At 39.7% G+C, this 23,927-nt stretch overlaps 7 non-coding genes across 7 annotated transcripts; all 7 read right to left on the bottom strand.

Annotated features, from left to right (window-relative positions):
* Positions 1 to 1,540: 1,540 nt before the first annotated feature.
* On the bottom strand, positions 1,541 to 1,647 carry LOC149780688 (U6 spliceosomal RNA). The gene has a single exon (XR_016415234.1). It is a non-coding gene; the product is annotated as a U6 spliceosomal RNA (small nuclear RNA).
* A 3,015-nt stretch (positions 1,648 to 4,662) lies between these two features.
* Positions 4,663 to 4,769, bottom strand: LOC149780689 (U6 spliceosomal RNA). The gene has a single exon (XR_016415246.1). It is a non-coding gene; the product is annotated as a U6 spliceosomal RNA (small nuclear RNA).
* Positions 4,770 to 7,787: 3,018 nt separating this feature from the next.
* Positions 7,788 to 7,894, bottom strand: LOC149780690 (U6 spliceosomal RNA). Its single transcript, XR_016415235.1, has one exon. It is a non-coding gene; the product is annotated as a U6 spliceosomal RNA (small nuclear RNA).
* Positions 7,895 to 10,899: 3,005 nt separating this feature from the next.
* Positions 10,900 to 11,006, bottom strand: LOC149780691 (U6 spliceosomal RNA). Its single transcript, XR_016415236.1, has one exon. It is a non-coding gene; the product is annotated as a U6 spliceosomal RNA (small nuclear RNA).
* A 3,005-nt stretch (positions 11,007 to 14,011) lies between these two features.
* LOC149780692 (U6 spliceosomal RNA) lies at positions 14,012 to 14,118 on the bottom strand. Its single transcript, XR_016415237.1, has one exon. It is a non-coding gene; the product is annotated as a U6 spliceosomal RNA (small nuclear RNA).
* A 3,003-nt stretch (positions 14,119 to 17,121) lies between these two features.
* On the bottom strand, positions 17,122 to 17,228 carry LOC149780693 (U6 spliceosomal RNA). The gene has a single exon (XR_016415238.1). It is a non-coding gene; the product is annotated as a U6 spliceosomal RNA (small nuclear RNA).
* A 3,018-nt stretch (positions 17,229 to 20,246) lies between these two features.
* LOC149780694 (U6 spliceosomal RNA) lies at positions 20,247 to 20,353 on the bottom strand. Its single transcript, XR_016415239.1, has one exon. It is a non-coding gene; the product is annotated as a U6 spliceosomal RNA (small nuclear RNA).
* Between the last annotated feature and the right edge of the window lie 3,574 nt (positions 20,354 to 23,927).

The following is a 23,927-nucleotide window of genomic DNA, read 5'->3' on the forward strand; positions in this document are numbered from 1 at the left end:
AATTGGGTTAACATATCGGAACCTTGGCTAGCGAAGATGGGGACCAGTTCATGTTGGAAAAAGTCGAGTGGCAGCTAAACGTTGTAAGTTTCGGTGTTTTTGAAAACACGTCACTTCTATTTAGGGGGCGCTCTACAGATATTATGAACTTATAAGAAAACGATTGGTGTATGGTGTAGTTGCTTACATAGGCAACATGCTCAGTGAGAGAATATTGGCATATTTCTGTGTTACGTTAATGTGCTGTGACTGAAATTTCTTTGTATATTGTCTCAAAATACCCCTCCCTCATAAAAACAGCAAAAAAAAAAAAAAAAAAAAAAAAAAAAAAAAAAAAAAAACTTACTGGTACTTATTTTCTTTCAAATACATTTCAACCGTATGCGTTGTGAGTTGGGGATATTTCTCTTCTCCCGAACATCGCTGGATTTAAATTTTTTTAATTGTTCTATACGGCAAAGTAACATAATCAAGAACACATTTACGCTAAATTGAAATGCAGAATATATTACAAGCCAGGGGTCATTACTTGACCGAGCGTTGTCAGACACTAGCGTGATACCCGATAGAAGTCATAAGTTTACCCCAAATTTACAAAGACTTCCATACAACTTCAGTTGTAAATTATAAAGCCCAACGTGTCCATTATATGCATAAATTTTACTTTAATCAATGCAAGACCACAGAGCTCACAACCTGCCAAATATATACTGTTACACGCACACGGGTATTTACTTGACCGAGCGGTTGTCAAACCCTGGCGCGATTCTCGCTAGAACTCATAAGTTTCCCCGACTTTCCAAAGACTTCCATACAACCTCAGTTGTAAATCAGAAAGCCCGACGTGTCCATTCTATACCTAAATTTTCCTCTAATTAAATGCAAGACCACGGATAAACCAAACTGTCAACTATCTATCAACCGTACATCTGCGTGTTTTGGCTTCATTATGTTTCCGCACCACCAACCGTTCACGCCTTAGAACATATATGAGTACTCCCTAACAATGGGAACTATTTTAACTCCGCCACCTTAGGCCAGTCAATGTATGCTTTCCAGGCACATTTCGCCGATATAACTGCACCATATTCGCCCGCATGGCGACATAAACGGTCTCTGCCAAGTCCCTTTTTATTTATGCCCTTGTGTAATTTACCGGTTTAATACCGTAAGTGCTGTCCTTGCAGTCACGCTACCAATGTATACCACTAGATTTTAATATGTACTATTTTACGAAAGGGACATTCATTCGGTTTTGGTCGCAATTCACTACTAGTGAACCATGGCATTATGGAGACTCACTAACACTTTACTCCGCGAAGTTTGCTCCTAGTCATTGGCCAATTATTTCGGGCAAAGGAATATTTATATTGCACCAAATTCCAATTATCAGACAAGTAATCACACAAATCTAAGAATTCCTTAAAACGGGGCGCTATAACCAAAGCGCATACTCCAAATTTATTACAATATGATCAAGTCGAAATTAATATGAAACTTACACGTTCCATACTGTTTCGTGAATTTTGATAATGAAATTAAAAATATGGAACGCTTCACGAATTTGCGTGTCATCCTTGCGCAGGGGCCATGCTAATCTTCTCTGTATCGTTCCAATTTTAGTATATGTACTGCCGAAGCAAGTACGATATACCATACCTGTTAATTTCCTTATTAAATGCATTTTCACGTAACATTTAAAGGAGAGGTACATGTACATTTGCATAACCGTGCACAGCGGGAAAACGTTGCAAAACGTTGGAGCAGTTAACTTCCTTTATTGCCGGTGGGGAAATATTCCAGGATGTCAAAAATAAAATAAACATACACATAAAAACCTTATTAAAATTACGTTGCTAGCATGAGTTTCATTTGCCATATAGCCTAATTTGAAACCACACGAACAAAAGAATCATTTACAATATTTTAAACATTCAAACACGGTCGTTAAGGTGACCAAAACGTAGATCTCTTTATTCTCCACTTACATCAATGGTTCTTCGTCTAGATGCATTCTGCGCCACATGCCGTTATATAGGTAGTCCGAATAGAATACGTTTCTTTTCTTGCGGAGACATTTAGGCATAACAAAATGTGTGATTTTACTGCGCCGGCATACATCTGAAGCGTACTTTCGTGACAGAAAAAGTCGAGGCCACTCCAACTGCGCAGTGACCGCAATTTGATTACAATTATATCTCCACTGGCCCACGTGAAGCTCTGAGAAGAACCGCTTAGGGGTCATGTTCCGGTGACATACGTTATTAGCATAATCGCTAATTTTATCAGCCAATCAGATGAAGGCTTTTACCTTGGCGTTTGGGAGACTGATTAGTACGGCAGAAGCTCATCAATGTGTTCCCAACGATTTGGTTTACTTTTTGAAATTGTATGAAAGCGGCATTTCCCTTGGCTAATTCAAAGGTCTCCAGAACATGGCCCCTAAGCGGTCGCTTTCAGAGCTTCACGTAGGACAGTGGAGATCTCATTCACATGAGACTGCAGTGACTGAGAAGCTGCAAATAAAAACAAGTAGTTCGTTGATTCGCATCCGCTCGGTTGATCTAACCTGGTTCACGGCCGCTATGAAGCTACCACCAATATGTGTCATTTTACGTAAAATTACTATAGGCGACCAGTCATCTTCGCTAGCCAAGGTTTCCATATCTTAAGCCTATCTACACCTTGGCGGATGGAGCAGGCATTTGTGTGCTCTGGGCGTGTGAATTTAATTGCATGCAGAGGAAAACCACCGCATCCTACCAAACCTAAATTGTTCAAGTTTGAACCTGTTCCTAGATGATCGAGACAAGAGGAGCACACAACTTAAATCGACCCATACATACGCAGTTTAACACTGTCGGTCTGTGCTTGTACAAATACACATCACTCAAATACACCTGTAATGGCTTTTCTTTGGTACGTTGTCATACCTTCGATGTTAAACTTCCAAAGAATCCTTTTGAAGTAAATTGCCTCCACCCTTTTCGGCCCATCTACAATGTACCACGGTTACACGCTATTGATTAGTTGGCATTACATCCCAAGGGAGGCAACTCACGAAATCCAGTCAATGTCCCTAGGACAAAGCACTAATATATCTGCTCGATCCGCCAAGGTGTAAATTGGGTTAACATATCGGAACCTTGGCTAGCGAAGATGGGGACCAGTTCATGTTGGAAAAAGTCGAGTGGCAGCTAAACGTTGTAAGTTTCGGTGTTTTTGAAAACACGTCACTTCTATTTAGGGGGCGCTCTACAGATATTATGAACTTATAAGAAAACGATTGGTGTATGGTGTAGTTGCTTACATAGGCAACATGCTCAGTGAGAGAATATTGGCATATTTCTGTGTTACGTTAATGTGCTGTGACTGAAATTTCTTTGTATATTGTCTCAAAATACCCCTCCCTCACAAAAACAGCAAAAAAAAAAAAAAAAAAAAAAAAAAAAAAAAAAAAAAACTTACTGGTACTTATTTTCTTTGAAATACATTTCAACCGTATGCGTTGTGAGTTGGGGATATTTCTCTTCTCCCGAACATCGCTGGATTTAAATTTTTTTAATTGTTCTATACGGCAAAGTAACATAATCAAGAACACATTTACGCTAAATTGAAATGCAGAATATATTACAAGCCAGGGGTCATTACTTGACCGAGCGTTGTCAGACACTAGCGTGATACCCGATAGAAGTCATAAGTTTACCCCAAATTTACAAAGACTTCCATACAACTTCAGTTGTAAATTATAAAGCCCAACGTGTCCATTATATGCATAAATTTTACTTTAATCAATGCAAGACCACAGAGCTCACAACCTGCCAAATATATACTGTTACACGCACACGGGTATTTACTTGACCGAGCGGTTGTCAAACCCTGGCGCGATTCTCGCTAGAACTCATAAGTTTCCCCGACTTTCCAAAGACTTCCATACAACCTCAGTTGTAAATCAGAAAGCCCGACGTGTCCATTCTATACCTAAATTTTCCTCTAATTAAATGCAAGACCACGGATAAACCAAACTGTCAACTATCTATCAACCGTACATCTGCGTGTTTTGGCTTCATTATGTTTCCGCACCACCAACCGTTCACGCCTTAGAACATATATGAGTACTCCCTAACAATGGGAACTATTTTAACTCCGCCACCTTAGGCCAGTCAATGTATGCTTTCCAGGCACATTTCGCCGATATAACTGCACCATATTCGCCCGCATGGCGACATAAACGGTCTCTGCCAAGTCCCTTTTTATTTATGCCCTTGTGTAATTTACCGGTTTAATACCGTAAGTGCTGTCCTTGCAGTCACGCTACCAATGTATACCACTAGATTTTAATATGTACTATTTTACGAAAGGGACATTCATTCGGTTTTGGTCGCAATTCACTACTAGTGAACCATGGCATTATGGAGACTCACTAACACTTTACTCCGCGAAGTTTGCTCCTAGTCATTGGCCAATTATTTCGGGCAAAGGAATATTTATATTGCACCAAATTCCAATTATCAGACAAGTAATCACACAAATCTAAGAATTCCTTAAAACGGGGCGCTATAACCAAAGCGCATACTCCAAATTTATTACAATATGATCAAGTCGAAATTAATATGAAACTTACACGTTCCATACTGTTTCGTGAATTTTGATAATGAAATTAAAAATATGGAACGCTTCACGAATTTGCGTGTCATCCTTGCGCAGGGGCCATGATAATCTTCTCTGTATCGTTCCAATTTTAGTATATGTACTGCCGAAGCAAGTACGATATACCATACCTGTTAATTTCCTTATTAAATGCATTTTCACGTAACATTTAAAGGAGAGGTACATGTACATTTGCATAACCGTGCACAGCGGGAAAACGTTGCAAAACGTTGGAGCAGTTAACTTCCTTTATTGCCGGTGGGGAAATATTCCAGGATGTCAAAAATAAAATAAACATACACATAAAAACCTTATTAAAATTACGTTGCTAGCATGAGTTTCATTTGCCATATAGCCTAATTTGAAACCACACGAACAAAAGAATCATTTACAATATTTTAAACATTCAAACACGGTCGTTAAGGTGACCAAAACGTAGATCTCTTTATTCTCCACTTACATCAATGGTTCTTCGTCTAGATGCATTCTGCGCCACATGCCGTTATATAGGTAGTCCGAATAGAATACGTTTCTTTTCTTGCGGAGACATTTAGGCATAACAAAATGTGTGATTTTACTGCGCCGGCATACATCTGAAGCGTACTTTCGTGACAGAAAAAGTCGAGGCCACTCCAACTGCGCAGTGACCGCAATTTGATTACAATTATATCTCCACTGGCCCACGTGAAGCTCTGAGAAGAACCGCTTAGGGGTCATGTTCCGGTGACATACGTTATTAGCATAATCGCTAATTTTATCAGCCAATCAGATGAAGGCTTTTACCTTGGCGTTTGGGAGACTGATTAGTACGGCAGAAGCTCATCAATGTGTTCCCAACGATTTGGTTTACTTTTTGAAATTGTATGAAAGCGGCATTTCCCTTGGCTAATTCAAAGGTCTCCAGAACATGGCCCCTAAGCGGTCGCTTTCAGAGCTTCACGTAGGACAGTGGAGATCTCATTCACATGAGACTGCAGTGACTGAGAAGCTGCAAATAAAAACAAGTAGTTCGTTGATTCGCATCCGCTCGGTTGATCTAACCTGGTTCACGGCCGCTATGAAGCTACCACCAATATGTGTCATTTTACGTAAAATTACTATAGGCGACCAGTCATCTTCGCTAGCCAAGGTTTCCATATCTTAAGCCTATCTACACCTTGGCGGATGGAGCAGGCATTTGTGTGCTCTGGGCGTGTGAATTTAATTGCATGCAGAGGAAAACCACCGCATCCTACCAAACCTAAATTGTTCAAGTTTGAACCTGTTCCTAGATGATCGAGACAAGAGGAGCACACAACTTAAATCGACCCATACATACGCAGTTTAACACTGTCGGTCTGTGCTTGTACAAATACACATCACTCAAATACACCTGTAATGGCTTTTCTTTGGTACGTTGTCATACCTTCGATGTTAAACTTCCAAAGAATCCTTTTGAAGTAAATTGCCTCCACCCTTTTCGGCCCATCTACAATGTACCACGGTTACACGCTATTGATTAGTTGGCATTACATCCCAAGGGAGGCAACTCACGAAATCCAGTCAATGTCCCTAGGACAAAGCACTAATATATCTGCTCGATCCGCCAAGGTGTAAATTGGGTTAACATATCGGAACCTTGGCTAGCGAAGATGGGGACCAGTTCATGTTGGAAAAAGTCGAGTGGCAGCTAAACGTTGTAAGTTTCGGTGTTTTTGAAAACACGTCACTTCTATTTAGGGGGCGCTCTACAGATATTATGAACTTATAAGAAAACGATTGGTGTATGGTGTAGTTGCTTACATAGGCAACATGCTCAGTGAGAGAATATTGGCATATTTCTGTGTTACGTTAATGTGCTGTGACTGAAATTTCTTTGTATATTGTCTCAAAATACCCCTCCCTCACAAAAACAGCAAAAAAAAAAAAAAAAAAAAAAAAAAAAAAAAAAAAAAAAAACTTACTGGTACTTATTTTCTTTGAAATACATTTCAACCGTATGCGTTGTGAGTTGGGGATATTTCTCTTCTCCCGAACATCGCTGGATTTAAATTTTTTTAATTGTTCTATACGGCAAAGTAACATAATCAAGAACACATTTACGCTAAATTGAAATGCAGAATATATTACAAGCCAGGGGTCATTACTTGACCGAGCGTTGTCAGACACTAGCGTGATACCCGATAGAAGTCATAAGTTTACCCCAAATTTACAAAGACTTCCATACAACTTCAGTTGTAAATTATAAAGCCCAACGTGTCCATTATATGCATAAATTTTACTTTAATCAATGCAAGACCACAGAGCTCACAACCTGCCAAATATATACTGTTACACGCACACGGGTATTTACTTGACCGAGCGGTTGTCAAACCCTGGCGCGATTCTCGCTAGAAGTCATAAGTTTCCCCGACTTTCCAAAGACTTCCATACAACCTCAGTTGTAAATCAGAAAGCCCGACGTGTCCATTCTATACCTAAATTTTCCTCTAATTAAATGCAAGACCACGGATAAACCAAACTGTCAACTATCTATCAACCGTACATCTGCGTGTTTTGGCTTCATTATGTTTCCGCACCACCAACCGTTCACGCCTTAGAACATATATGAGTACTCCCTAACAATGGGAACTATTTTAACTCCGCCACCTTAGGCCAGTCAATGTATGCTTTCCAGGCACATTTCGCCGATATAACTGCACCATATTCGCCCGCATGGCGACATAAACGGTCTCTGCCAAGTCCCTTTTTATTTATGCCCTTGTGTAATTTACCGGTTTAATACCGTAAGTGCTGTCCTTGCAGTCACGCTACCAATGTATACCACTAGATTTTAATATGTACTATTTTACGAAAGGGACATTCATTCGGTTTTGGTCGCAATTCACTACTAGTGAACCATGGCATTATGGAGACTCACTAACACTTTACTCCGCGAAGTTTGCTCCTAGTCATTGGCCAATTATTTCGGGCAAAGGAATATTTATATTGCACCAAATTCCAATTATCAGACAAGTAATCACACAAATCTAAGAATTCCTTAAAACGGGGCGCTATAACCAAAGCGCATACTCCAAATTTATTACAATATGATCAAGTCGAAATTAATATGAAACTTACACGTTCCATACTGTTTCGTGAATTTTGATAATGAAATTAAAAATATGGAACGCTTCACGAATTTGCGTGTCATCCTTGCGCAGGGGCCATGCTAATCTTCTCTGTATCGTTCCAATTTTAGTATATGTACTGCCGAAGCAAGTACGATATACCATACCTGTTAATTTCCTTATTAAATGCATTTTCACGTAACATTTAAAGGAGAGGTACATGTACATTTGCATAACCGTGCACAGCGGGAAAACGTTGCAAAACGTTGGAGCAGTTAACTTCCTTTATTGCCGGTGGGGAAATATTCCAGGATGTCAAAAATAAAATAAACATACACATAAAAACCTTATTAAAATTACGTTGCTAGCATGAGTTTCATTTGCCATATAGCCTAATTTGAAACCACACGAACAAAAGAATCATTTACAATATTTTAAACATTCAAACACGGTCGTTAAGGTGACCAAAACGTAGATCTCTTTATTCTCCACTTACATCAATGGTTCTTCGTCTAGATGCATTCTGCGCCACATGCCGTTATATAGGTAGTCCGAATAGAATACGTTTCTTTTCTTGCGGAGACATTTAGGCATAACAAAATGTGTGATTTTACTGCGCCGGCATACATCTGAAGCGTACTTTCGTGACAGAAAAAGTCGAGGCCACTCCAACTGCGCAGTGACCGCAATTTGATTACAATTATATCTCCACTGGCCCACGTGAAGCTCTGAGAAGAACCGCTTAGGGGTCATGTTCCGGTGACATACGTTATTAGCATAATCGCTAATTTTATCAGCCAATCAGATGAAGGCTTTTACCTTGGCGTTTGGGAGACTGATTAGTACGGCAGAAGCTCATCAATGTGTTCCCAACGATTTGGTTTACTTTTTGAAATTGTATGAAAGCGGCATTTCCCTTGGCTAATTCAAAGGTCTCCAGAACATGGCCCCTAAGCGGTCGCTTTCAGAGCTTCACGTAGGACAGTGGAGATCTCATTCACATGAGACTGCAGTGACTGAGAAGCTGCAAATAAAAACAAGTAGTTCGTTGATTCGCATCCGCTCGGTTGATCTAACCTGGTTCACGGCCGCTATGAAGCTACCACCAATATGTGTCATTTTACGTAAAATTACTATAGGCGACCAGTCATCTTCGCTAGCCAAGGTTTCCATATCTTAAGCCTATCTACACCTTGGCGGATGGAGCAGGCATTTGTGTGCTCTGGGCGTGTGAATTTAATTGCATGCAGAGGAAAACCACCGCATCCTACCAAACCTAAATTGTTCAAGTTTGAACCTGTTCCTAGATGATCGAGACAAGAGGAGCACACAACTTAAATCGACCCATACATACGCAGTTTAACACTGTCGGTCTGTGCTTGTACAAATACACATCACTCAAATACACCTGTAATGGCTTTTCTTTGGTACGTTGTCATACCTTCGATGTTAAACTTCCAAAGAATCCTTTTGAAGTAAATTGCCTCCACCCTTTTCGGCCCATCTACAATGTACCACGGTTACACGCTATTGATTAGTTGGCATTACATCCCAAGGGAGGCAACTCACGAAATCCAGTCAATGTCCCTAGGACAAAGCACTAATATATCTGCTCGATCCGCCAAGGTGTAAATTGGGTTAACATATCGGAACCTTGGCTAGCGAAGATGGGGACCAGTTCATGTTGGAAAAAGTCGAGTGGCAGCTAAACGTTGTAAGTTTCGGTGTTTTTGAAAACACGTCACTTCTATTTAGGGGGCGCTCTACAGATATTATGAACTTATAAGAAAACGATTGGTGTATGGTGTAGTTGCTTACATAGGCAACATGCTCAGTGAGAGAATATTGGCATATTTCTGTGTTACGTTAATGTGCTGTGACTGAAATTTCTTTGTATATTGTCTCAAAATACCCCTCCCTCACAAAAACAGCAAAAAAAAAAAAAAAAAAAAAAAAAAAACCTTACTGGTACTTATTTTCTTTGAAATACATTTCAACCGTATGCGTTGTGAGTTGGGGATATTTCTCTTCTCCCGAACATCGCTGGATTTAAATTTTTTTAATTGTTCTATACGGCAAAGTAACATAATCAAGAACACATTTACGCTAAATTGAAATGCAGAATATATTACAAGCCAGGGGTCATTACTTGACCGAGCGTTGTCAGACACTAGCGTGATACCCGATAGAAGTCATAAGTTTACCCCAAATTTACAAAGACTTCCATACAACTTCAGTTGTAAATTATAAAGCCCAACGTGTCCATTATATGCATAAATTTTACTTTAATCAATGCAAGACCACAGAGCTCACAACCTGCCAAATATATACTGTTACACGCACACGGGTATTTACTTGACCGAGCGGTTGTCAAACCCTGGCGCGATTCTCGCTAGAAGTCATAAGTTTCCCCGACTTTCCAAAGACTTCCATACAACCTCAGTTGTAAATCAGAAAGCCCGACGTGTCCATTCTATACCTAAATTTTCCTCTAATTAAATGCAAGACCACGGATAAACCAAACTGTCAACTATCTATCAACCGTACATCTGCGTGTTTTGGCTTCATTATGTTTCCGCACCACCAACCGTTCACGCCTTAGAACATATATGAGTACTCCCTAACAATGGGAACTATTTTAACTCCGCCACCTTAGGCCAGTCAATGTATGCTTTCCAGGCACATTTCGCCGATATAACTGCACCATATTCGCCCGCATGGCGACATAAACGGTCTCTGCCAAGTCCCTTTTTATTTATGCCCTTGTGTAATTTACCGGTTTAATACCGTAAGTGCTGTCCTTGCAGTCACGCTACCAATGTATACCACTAGATTTTAATATGTACTATTTTACGAAAGGGACATTCATTCGGTTTTGGTCGCAATTCACTACTAGTGAACCATGGCATTATGGAGACTCACTAACACTTTACTCCGCGAAGTTTGCTCCTAGTCATTGGCCAATTATTTCGGGCAAAGGAATATTTATATTGCACCAAATTCCAATTATCAGACAAGTAATCACACAAATCTAAGAATTCCTTAAAACGGGGCGCTATAACCAAAGCGCATACTCCAAATTTATTACAATATGATCAAGTCGAAATTAATATGAAACTTACACGTTCCATACTGTTTCGTGAATTTTGATAATGAAATTAAAAATATGGAACGCTTCACGAATTTGCGTGTCATCCTTGCGCAGGGGCCATGCTAATCTTCTCTGTATCGTTCCAATTTTAGTATATGTACTGCCGAAGCAAGTACGATATACCATACCTGTTAATTTCCTTATTAAATGCATTTTCACGTAACATTTAAAGGAGAGGTACATGTACATTTGCATAACCGTGCACAGCGGGAAAACGTTGCAAAACGTTGGAGCAGTTAACTTCCTTTATTGCCGGTGGGGAAATATTCCAGGATGTCAAAAATAAAATAAACATACACATAAAAACCTTATTAAAATTACGTTGCTAGCATGAGTTTCATTTGCCATATAGCCTAATTTGAAACCACACGAACAAAAGAATCATTTACAATATTTTAAACATTCAAACACGGTCGTTAAGGTGACCAAAACGTAGATCTCTTTATTCTCCACTTACATCAATGGTTCTTCGTCTAGATGCATTCTGCGCCACATGCCGTTATATAGGTAGTCCGAATAGAATACGTTTCTTTTCTTGCGGAGACATTTAGGCATAACAAAATGTGTGATTTTACTGCGCCGGCATACATCTGAAGCGTACTTTCGTGACAGAAAAAGTCGAGGCCACTCCAACTGCGCAGTGACCGCAATTTGATTACAATTATATCTCCACTGGCCCACGTGAAGCTCTGAGAAGAACCGCTTAGGGGTCATGTTCCGGTGACATACGTTATTAGCATAATCGCTAATTTTATCAGCCAATCAGATGAAGGCTTTTACCTTGGCGTTTGGGAGACTGATTAGTACGGCAGAAGCTCATCAATGTGTTCCCAACGATTTGGTTTACTTTTTGAAATTGTATGAAAGCGGCATTTCCCTTGGCTAATTCAAAGGTCTCCAGAACATGGCCCCTAAGCGGTCGCTTTCAGAGCTTCACGTAGGACAGTGGAGATCTCATTCACATGAGACTGCAGTGACTGAGAAGCTGCAAATAAAAACAAGTAGTTCGTTGATTCGCATCCGCTCGGTTGATCTAACCTGGTACACGGCCGCTATGAAGCTACCACCAATATGTGTCATTTTACGTAAAATTACTATAGGCGACCAGTCATCTTCGCTAGCCAAGGTTTCCATATCTTAAGCCTATCTACACCTTGGCGGATGGAGCAGGCATTTGTGTGCTCTGGGCGTGTGAATTTAATTGCATGCAGAGGAAAACCACCGCATCCTACCAAACCTAAATTGTTCAAGTTTGAACCTGTTCCTAGATGATCGAGACAAGAGGAGCACACAACTTAAATCGACCCATACATACGCAGTTTAACACTGTCGGTCTGTGCTTGTACAAATACACATCACTCAAATACACCTGTAATGGCTTTTCTTTGGTACGTTGTCATACCTTCGATGTTAAACTTCCAAAGAATCCTTTTGAAGTAAATTGCCTCCACCCTTTTCGGCCCATCTACAATGTACCACGGTTACACGCTATTGATTAGTTGGCATTACATCCCAAGGGAGGCAACTCACGAAATCCAGTCAATGTCCCTAGGACAAAGCACTAATATATCTGCTCGATCCGCCAAGGTGTAAATTGGGTTAACATATCGGAACCTTGGCTAGCGAAGATGGGGACCAGTTCATGTTGGAAAAAGTCGAGTGGCAGCTAAACGTTGTAAGTTTCGGTGTTTTTGAAAACACGTCACTTCTATTTAGGGGGCGCTCTACAGATATTATGAACTTATAAGAAAACGATTGGTGTATGGTGTAGTTGCTTACATAGGCAACATGCTCAGTGAGAGAATATTGGCATATTTCTGTGTTACGTTAATGTGCTGTGACTGAAATTTCTTTGTATATTGTCTCAAAATACCCCTCCCTCACAAAAACAGCAAAAAAAAAAAAAAAAAAAAAAAAAAAAACTTACTGGTACTTATTTTCTTTGAAATACATTTCAACCGTATGCGTTGTGAGTTGGGGATATTTCTCTTCTCCCGAACATCGCTGGATTTAAATTTTTTTAATTGTTCTATACGGCAAAGTAACATAATCAAGAACACATTTACGCTAAATTGAAATGCAGAATATATTACAAGCCAGGGGTCATTACTTGACCGAGCGTTGTCAGACACTAGCGTGATACCCGATAGAAGTCATAAGTTTACCCCAAATTTACAAAGACTTCCATACAACTTCAGTTGTAAATTATAAAGCCCAACGTGTCCATTATATGCATAAATTTTACTTTAATCAATGCAAGACCACAGAGCTCACAACCTGCCAAATATATACTGTTACACGCACACGGGTATTTACTTGACCGAGCGGTTGTCAAACCCTGGCGCGATTCTCGCTAGAAGTCATAAGTTTCCCCGACTTTCCAAAGACTTCCATACAACCTCAGTTGTAAATCAGAAAGCCCGACGTGTCCATTCTATACCTAAATTTTCCTCTAATTAAATGCAAGACCACGGATAAACCAAACTGTCAACTATCTATCAACCGTACATCTGCGTGTTTTGGCTTCATTATGTTTCCGCACCACCAACCGTTCACGCCTTAGAACATATATGAGTACTCCCTAACAATGGGAACTATTTTAACTCCGCCACCTTAGGCCAGTCAATGTATGCTTTCCAGGCACATTTCGCCGATATAACTGCACCATATTCGCCCGCATGGCGACATAAACGGTCTCTGCCAAGTCCCTTTTTATTTATGCCCTTGTGTAATTTACCGGTTTAATACCGTAAGTGCTGTCCTTGCAGTCACGCTACCAATGTATACCACTAGATTTTAATATGTACTATTTTACGAAAGGGACATTCATTCGGTTTTGGTCGCAATTCACTACTAGTGAACCATGGCATTATGGAGACTCACTAACACTTTACTCCGCGAAGTTTGCTCCTAGTCATTGGCCAATTATTTCGGGCAAAGGAATATTTATATTGCACCAAATTCCAATTATCAGACAAGTAATCACACAAATCTAAGAATTCCTTAAAACGGGGCGCTATAACCAAAGCGCATACTCCAAATTTATTACAATATGATCAAGTCGAAATTAATATGAAACTTACACGTTCCATACTGTTTCGTGAATTTTGATAATGAAATTAAAAATATGGAACGCTTCACGAATTTGCGTGTCATCCTTGCGCAGGGGCCATGCTAATCTTCTCTGTATCGTTCCAATTTTAGTATATGTACTGCCGAAGCAAGTACGATATACCATACCTGTTAATTTCCTTATTAAATGCATTTTCACGTAACATTTAAAGGAGAGGTACATGTACATTTGCATAACCGTGCACAGCGGGAAAACGTTGCAAAACGTTGGAGCAGTTAACTTCCTTTATTGCCGGTGGGGAAATATTCCAGGATGTCAAAAATAAAATAAACATACACATAAAAACCTTATTAAAATTACGTTGCTAGCATGAGTTTCATTTGCCATATAGCCTAATTTGAAACCACACGAACAAAAGAATCATTTACAATATTTTAAACATTCAAACACGGTCGTTAAGGTGACCAAAACGTAGATCTCTTTATTCTCCACTTACATCAATGGTTCTTCGTCTAGATGCATTCTGCGCCACATGCCGTTATATAGGTAGTCCGAATAGAATACGTTTCTTTTCTTGCGGAGACATTTAGGCATAACAAAATGTGTGATTTTACTGCGCCGGCATACATCTGAAGCGTACTTTCGTGACAGAAAAAGTCGAGGCCACTCCAACTGCGCAGTGACCGCAATTTGATTACAATTATATCTCCACTGGCCCACGTGAAGCTCTGAGAAGAACCGCTTAGGGGTCATGTTCCGGTGACATACGTTATTAGCATAATCGCTAATTTTATCAGCCAATCAGATGAAGGCTTTTACCTTGGCGTTTGGGAGACTGATTAGTACGGCAGAAGCTCATCAATGTGTTCCCAACGATTTGGTTTACTTTTTGAAATTGTATGAAAGCGGCATTTCCCTTGGCTAATTCAAAGGTCTCCAGAACATGGCCCCTAAGCGGTCGCTTTCAGAGCTTCACGTAGGACAGTGGAGATCTCATTCACATGAGACTGCAGTGACTGAGAAGCTGCAAATAAAAACAAGTAGTTCGTTGATTCGCATCCGCTCGGTTGATCTAACCTGGTTCACGGCCGCTATGAAGCTACCACCAATATGTGTCATTTTACGTAAAATTACTATAGGCGACCAGTCATCTTCGCTAGCCAAGGTTTCCATATCTTAAGCCTATCTACACCTTGGCGGATGGAGCAGGCATTTGTGTGCTCTGGGCGTGTGAATTTAATTGCATGCAGAGGAAAACCACCGCATCCTACCAAACCTAAATTGTTCAAGTTTGAACCTGTTCCTAGATGATCGAGACAAGAGGAGCACACAACTTAAATCGACCCATACATACGCAGTTTAACACTGTCGGTCTGTGCTTGTACAAATACACATCACTCAAATACACCTGTAATGGCTTTTCTTTGGTACGTTGTCATACCTTCGATGTTAAACTTCCAAAGAATCCTTTTGAAGTAAATTGCCTCCACCCTTTTCGGCCCATCTACAATGTACCACGGTTACACGCTATTGATTAGTTGGCATTACATCCCAAGGGAGGCAACTCACGAAATCCAGTCAATGTCCCTAGGACAAAGCACTAATATATCTGCTCGATCCGCCAAGGTGTAAATTGGGTTAACATATCGGAACCTTGGCTAGCGAAGATGGGGACCAGTTCATGTTGGAAAAAGTCGAGTGGCAGCTAAACGTTGTAAGTTTCGGTGTTTTTGAAAACACGTCACTTCTATTTAGGGGGCGCTCTACAGATATTATGAACTTATAAGAAAACGATTGGTGTATGGTGTAGTTGCTTACATAGGCAACATGCTCAGTGAGAGAATATTGGCATATTTCTGTGTTACGTTAATGTGCTGTGACTGAAATTTCTTTGTATATTGTCTCAAAATACCCCTCCCTCACAAAAACAGCAAAAAAAAAAAAAAAAAAAAAAAAAAACTTACTGGTACTTATTTTCTTTGAAATACATTTCAACCGTATGCGTTGTGAGTTGGGGATATTTCTCTTCTCCCGAACATCGCTGGATTTAAATTTTTTTAATTGTTCTATACGGCAAAGTAACATAATCAAGAACACATTTACGCTAAATTGAAATGCAGAATATATTACAAGCCAGGGGTCATTACTTGACCGAGCGTTGTCAGACACTAGCGTGATACCCGATAGAAGTCATAAGTTTACCCCAAATTTACAAAGACTTCCATACAACTTCAGTTGTAAATTATAAAGCCCAACGTGTCCATTATATGCATAAATTTTACTTTAATCAATGCAAGACCACAGAGCTCACAACCTGCCAAATATATACTGTTACACGCACACGGGTATTTACTTGACCGAGCGGTTGTCAAACCCTGGCGCGATTCTCGCTAGAAGTCATAAGTTTCCCCGACTTTCCAAAGACTTCCATACAACCTCAGTTGTAAATCAGAAAGCCCGACGTGTCCATTCTATACCTAAATTTTCCTCTAATTAAATGCAAGACCACGGATAAACCAAACTGTCAACTATCTATCAACCGTACATCTGCGTGTTTTGGCTTCATTATGTTTCCGCACCACCAACCGTTCACGCCTTAGAACATATATGAGTACTCCCTAACAATGGGAACTATTTTAACTCCGCCACCTTAGGCCAGTCAATGTATGCTTTCCAGGCACATTTCGCCGATATAACTGCACCATATTCGCCCGCATGGCGACATAAACGGTCTCTGCCAAGTCCCTTTTTATTTATGCCCTTGTGTAATTTACCGGTTTAATACCGTAAGTGCTGTCCTTGCAGTCACGCTACCAATGTATACCACTAGATTTTAATATGTACTATTTTACGAAAGGGACATTCATTCGGTTTTGGTCGCAATTCACTACTAGTGAACCATGGCATTATGGAGACTCACTAACACTTTACTCCGCGAAGTTTGCTCCTAGTCATTGGCCAATTATTTCGGGCAAAGGAATATTTATATTGCACCAAATTCCAATTATCAGACAAGTAATCACACAAATCTAAGAATTCCTTAAAACGGGGCGCTATAACCAAAGCGCATACTCCAAATTTATTACAATATGATCAAGTCGAAATTAATATGAAACTTACACGTTCCATACTGTTTCGTGAATTTTGATAATGAAATTAAAAATATGGAACGCTTCACGAATTTGCGTGTCATCCTTGCGCAGGGGCCATGCTAATCTTCTCTGTATCGTTCCAATTTTAGTATATGTACTGCCGAAGCAAGTACGATATACCATACCTGTTAATTTCCTTATTAAATGCATTTTCACGTAACATTTAAAGGAGAGGTACATGTACATTTGCATAACCGTGCACAGCGGGAAAACGTTGCAAAACGTTGGAGCAGTTAACTTCCTTTATTGCCGGTGGGGAAATATTCCAGGATGTCAAAAATAAAATAAACATACACATAAAAACCTTATTAAAATTACGTTGCTAGCATGAGTTTCATTTGCCATATAGCCTAATTTGAAACCACACGAACAAAAGAATCATTTACAATATTTTAAACATTCAAACACGGTCGTTAAGGTGACCAAAACGTAGATCTCTTTATTCTCCACTTACATCAATGGTTCTTCGTCTAGATGCATTCTGCGCCACATGCCGTTATATAGGTAGTCCGAATAGAATACGTTTCTTTTCTTGCGGAGACATTTAGGCATAACAAAATGTGTGATTTTACTGCGCCGGCATACATCTGAAGCGTACTTTCGTGACAGAAAAAGTCGAGGCCACTCCAACTGCGCAGTGACCGCAATTTGATTACAATTATATCTCCACTGGCCCACGTGAAGCTCTGAGAAGAACCGCTTAGGGGTCATGTTCCGGTGACATACGTTATTAGCATAATCGCTAATTTTATCAGCCAATCAGATGAAGGCTTTTACCTTGGCGTTTGGGAGACTGATTAGTACGGCAGAAGCTCATCAATGTGTTCCCAACGATTTGGTTTACTTTTTGAAATTGTATGAAAGCGGCATTTCCCTTGGCTAATTCAAAGGTCTCCAGAACATGGCCCCTAAGCGGTCGCTTTCAGAGCTTCACGTAGGACAGTGGAGATCTCATTCACATGAGACTGCAGTGACTGAGAAGCTGCAAATAAAAACAAGTAGTTCGTTGATTCGCATCCGCTCGGTTGATCTAACCTGGTTCACGGCCGCTATGAAGCTACCACCAATATGTGTCATTTTACGTAAAATTACTATAGGCGACCAGTCATCTTCGCTAGCCAAGGTTTCCATATCTTAAGCCTATCTACACCTTGGCGGATGGAGCAGGCATTTGTGTGCTCTGGGCGTGTGAATTTAATTGCATGCAGAGGAAAACCACCGCATCCTACCAAACCTAAATTGTTCAAGTTTGAACCTGTTCCTAGATGATCGAGACAAGAGGAGCACACAACTTAAATCGACCCATACATACGCAGTTTAACACTGTCGGTCTGTGCTTGTACAAATACACATCACTCAAATACACCTGTAATGGCTTTTCTTTGGTACGTTGTCATACCTTCGATGTTAAACTTCCAAAGAATCCTTTTGAAGTAAATTGCCTCCACCCTTTTCGGCCCATCTACAATGTACCACGGTTACACGCTATTGATTAGTTGGCATTACATCCCAAGGGAGGCAACTCACGAAATCCAGTCAATGTCCCTAGGACAAAGCACTAATATATCTGCTCGATCCGCCAAGGTGTAAATTGGGTTAACATATCGGAACCTTGGCTAGCGAAGATGGGGACCAGTTCATGTTGGAAAAAGTCGAGTGGCAGCTAAACGTTGTAAGTTTCGGTGTTTTTGAAAACACGTCACTTCTATTTAGGGGGCGCTCTACAGATATTATGAACTTATAAGAAAACGATTGGTGTATGGTGTAGTTGCTTACATAGGCAACATGCTCAGTGAGAGAATATTGGCATATTTCTGTGTTACGTTAATGTGCTGTGACTGAAATTTCTTTGTATATTGTCTCAAAATACCCCTCCCTCACAAAAACAGCAAAAAAAAAAAAAAAAAAAAAAAAAAAAAAAAAAAAAAAAAACTTACTGGTACTTATTTTCTTTGAAATACATTTCAACCGTATGCGTTGTGAGTTGGGGATATTTCTCTTCTCCCGAACATCGCTGGATTTAAATTTTTTTAATTGTTCTATACGGCAAAGTAACATAATCAAGAACACATTTACGCTAAATTGAAATGCAGAATATATTACAAGCCAGGGGTCATTACTTGACCGAGCGTTGTCAGACACTAGCGTGATACCCGATAGAAGTCATAAGTTTACCCCAAATTTACAAAGACTTCCATACAACTTCAGTTGTAAATTATAAAGCCCAACGTGTCCATTATATGCATAAATTTTACTTTAATCAATGCAAGACCACAGAGCTCACAACCTGCCAAATATATACTGTTACACGCACACGGGTATTTACTTGACCGAGCGGTTGTCAAACCCTGGCGCGATTCTCGCTAGAAGTCATAAGTTTCCCCGACTTTCCAAAGACTTCCATACAACCTCAGTTGTAAATCAGAAAGCCCGACGTGTCCATTCTATACCTAAATTTTCCTCTAATTAAATGCAAGACCACGGATAAACCAAACTGTCAACTATCTATCAACCGTACATCTGCGTGTTTTGGCTTCATTATGTTTCCGCACCACCAACCGTTCACGCCTTAGAACATATATGAGTACTCCCTAACAATGGGAACTATTTTAACTCCGCCACCTTAGGCCAGTCAATGTATGCTTTCCAGGCACATTTCGCCGATATAACTGCACCATATTCGCCCGCATGGCGACATAAACGGTCTCTGCCAAGTCCCTTTTTATTTATGCCCTTGTGTAATTTACCGGTTTAATACCGTAAGTGCTGTCCTTGCAGTCACGCTACCAATGTATACCACTAGATTTTAATATGTACTATTTTACGAAAGGGACATTCATTCGGTTTTGGTCGCAATTCACTACTAGTGAACCATGGCATTATGGAGACTCACTAACACTTTACTCCGCGAAGTTTGCTCCTAGTCATTGGCCAATTATTTCGGGCAAAGGAATATTTATATTGCACCAAATTCCAATTATCAGACAAGTAATCACACAAATCTAAGAATTCCTTAAAACGGGGCGCTATAACCAAAGCGCATACTCCAAATTTATTACAATATGATCAAGTCGAAATTAATATGAAACTTACACGTTCCATACTGTTTCGTGAATTTTGATAATGAAATTAAAAATATGGAACGCTTCACGAATTTGCGTGTCATCCTTGCGCAGGGGCCATGCTAATCTTCTCTGTATCGTTCCAATTTTAGTATATGTACTGCCGAAGCAAGTACGATATACCATACCTGTTAATTTCCTTATTAAATGCATTTTCACGTAACATTTAAAGGAGAGGTACATGTACATTTGCATAACCGTGCACAGCGGGAAAACGTTGCAAAACGTTGGAGCAGTTAACTTCCTTTATTGCCGGTGGGGAAATATTCCAGGATGTCAAAAATAAAATAAACATACACATAAAAACCTTATTAAAATTACGTTGCTAGCATGAGTTTCATTTGCCATATAGCCTAATTTGAAACCACACGAACAAAAGAATCATTTACAATATTTTAAACATTCAAACACGGTCGTTAAGGTGACCAAAACGTAGATCTCTTTATTCTCCACTTACATCAATGGTTCTTCGTCTAGATGCATTCTGCGCCACATGCCGTTATATAGGTAGTCCGAATAGAATACGTTTCTTTTCTTGCGGAGACATTTAGGCAAGCAGCAGGGAGGGTGTACAGACCAGGTGGCTCAGATAAATTTAAGCCTCCCACACAAACTTTATCCGTAGAAGCCTCAGAAAGCAGAAATAACGCCTCCTACGCAAATTAATCCGCAAAATTTCAACCCAAAGTGCATTTTCAGACATAAAAAAAAACAGCAATTTTTTGGGGGGGGTATTGTAAAATTTGTTTGCCATAATTGAATTATGGTGCAAATTTGGGCTGCGGATATTAATTTTATTTCACAATAAAACAATATCTTTGAAAATAAGATGAGCCGGAAAACTAGCACAGTTGGAGAACCTGATTCTGCCAGATTAGCGCGAGAGCAATTAGCGGCATTAAAGAAGTTTATTCCGACAAAACAATTATTTAAGAAAAATGTTCGTGGTTACGAAGATATGCAACATGGAATTTTAGAAACTTCGGCAAAATGGTTGAAGCCAGTTACTAAAACAATTGAACAAACTGTATATGGTGACGAAAAAGATAAGGAAGATGAGGAAGCCAGAAAACGTGGAATTTTTCGCGCGTTGAAAGGTATTGAGGAGCAATCACGAACGTTACCCGATCGATTAGCAATAGCAGCAGCGGCAGCGCAGCAGGGTGGACAACCTGCAATTGCCTTTAAAGTAGGTCGTAAAGGAAAAACTGAAGCAAGACCTAGAGGGAGAAAACCTGGAGTAAAAAAAAGGAAATTTGATATCGATGATTTAAGAGAAAATTTCACTGATGAGGGATGGAATATAATATCACAACCGCTATCTACGATATATAGTTTAGATCAATTTGGTCAACTTGCTGAAGATATGTTCAGTATTCGAAATGACTATTTGTCTGATATAGGAAGAGGAAGATATCCAACTCGTAAAAGTTGGTTTAGTATGTTATTTAGAATTTATGATGGAAAAACGCAAGCGAGTGAAAGGGATCCATCTTTTAGAAGATTTATGGCAGCAGCAGACGATAGATATGATCATAATAAACAAATGGCGGAAGAAAGAAAACAGCAAGAGAAAGAAAGAAAACAGCAAGAGAAAGAAAGAAAACAACAAGAAAGAAAAGAAAAAACTAAAACACGAGGGAGAAAAGAAACATCACAGGAAGATATTCAACCACAGGAGCCAATATTTCAACCAGAGGAATTAGGAGCTAGACCAAAGGAAGATATTCCACCACAGAAAAAAGAAAGAAAATCAAGAAAGAAAAAAGATCAGAGTGATGAACCGATAATTGTTCCCGAACATGTATCATCACCGGCTATTAGTGTGTTTAGAATTAATCCTAATATAACAGCGGATAATTATTTGGATAACTCGCTTTTGCATTTAACCAGAGATTATAGATCAAAAATTATGGTGGCTGCGGATGATTCTCCGGCCAATAAAAGATTCATTTTACGCAAAGGTATTGATGCTGATAACGTCGGTTTTATGGATTGGCATGCAATAATTTATTTCGGTAATCCAGGAAAACCAGTAAGATATGCTGATGAAAAATTTTTAGATTTTTTATCGGATGTTTCTAGGTACAAAACAGAGTTATCAGAGGGAACGGCAAGGGCAGCATTTTTAGAAACACATAAAAAGGATATTCCTGCATCAGCATACCCCATAGATGTTTCTACTTTATCACTACCTCTTCCTCCTCGCCCCACTCCTTTTTCATTACCTACAGGTAAGAAAAGTTCGCCACCTAAAAGTTCGCCACCTGAGAGGAGTGGTACTCCTGAAAAAGCTGAAATAAGTCCTTATCTTACTATAAGGGAAAAATATCCTAAACAAGATAGTCCTACAGGGGATTTGCCACCAAGGTCATTGTCAGGGACATCTTCAACGCTGTCAGGGTTATCGTCATTAGGGACATCTTCAACGCCGTCAGACGATTTATTTTACGTAACGCCATTGGAATCTCCAGAAACAAAAAGGGAAGGAAAAGGATATGGATATTCAGTTTGTCCCGACAGTGTTGTCAATGATGTATCTCGCCTCGAAGTATTAATCGGAGGAAAGCGAGCCGGAAATAACTCCCGTGAGGTAGTCAACGAAGCATCAGATATTTGTCAGCGATTATTCCGTGGTGGTATCATCGATTCTCACATTTATAAGGAGTTTGTCGATGAGCTTATCGATTAAAACAACATAATTGAAATAATATGATTATTCACAAAAATCAACGCAGACCAACACTGGTTCGCGTAGTAAACTCTAGATTGCCAGTATATAAATATGTTCACGGTAATGGATTCGGCGATATCGTTGGAAGTCTTGTCACGCGAGTAATACCTAAAATTGGACCCGTGATTAAGCAATTTGGGTTGAAAGCGATAGGAAAGATCGGCGAGACTGCCATTTCTGGTATCGGTAATTTGGCCAGTAAAGGCTTCAACGCTATCAAAGATAAAATATTAAGTTTAGTACGTAAAAAGCAACCCGTCAAATTACCCATTACCAGCGAAATGCCACCTGAAGTCAGTAAGGCCATAAATGATGCGGCAAATAAAAAAATAAATGATCTAGCACAGGAAGCTGCTATAACAAATCTAGCGCAGGAAGTTGCTAAGACAAATCTAGCGCAGGATGTTGCTAGGACAAATCTAGCAAATACAAGTTTTGTTTCAGGTGATGGTCTTCGTTTTAGACGATATTATTAATAATAAATGTTCTCACAAGTGTCAAATGAAGTATTTAACATGGATGAACCAGTAGGTAAGGACACATCATTGCGAGATTTTCAGTATTTCTCGTACGAGGTAGTTGAGCCAGATTCAAGAAATCGAAAGGAAATTCAAGTCCACGATACAACAAGATATTTTCTTCCATCTGAGGCGTATATCGAATTTGTTGGAAGGCTTGTTAGGACAAACGATACCAATTTTGGAGCAGATTTTGAAGTTGGGTTTGTTAATAATGGAATTATGGCACTATTCAAGAGCTTCACTTACATGATCGACGGAAAAGAGATCGAATCAATCACAAATAACGTTGATATAGCAACGACGATTATAGGATTAGCAAGATACTCTGATGATTTTACCAGATCGGCCGGTCCTAGCATGATGTTTGCGAAGGATAACTATGATCATCCTGGTAATAAACAATTTGTCAAGAGACAACCAACTGATCGCCAAAAT

The sequence above is a fragment of the Sinohyriopsis cumingii genome, chromosome 16 (assembly GCF_028554795.1).
Source record: "Sinohyriopsis cumingii isolate HCF-2022 chromosome 16, ASM2855479v2, whole genome shotgun sequence".
NCBI classification, from domain to species: domain Eukaryota; kingdom Metazoa; phylum Mollusca; class Bivalvia; order Unionida; family Unionidae; genus Sinohyriopsis; species Sinohyriopsis cumingii.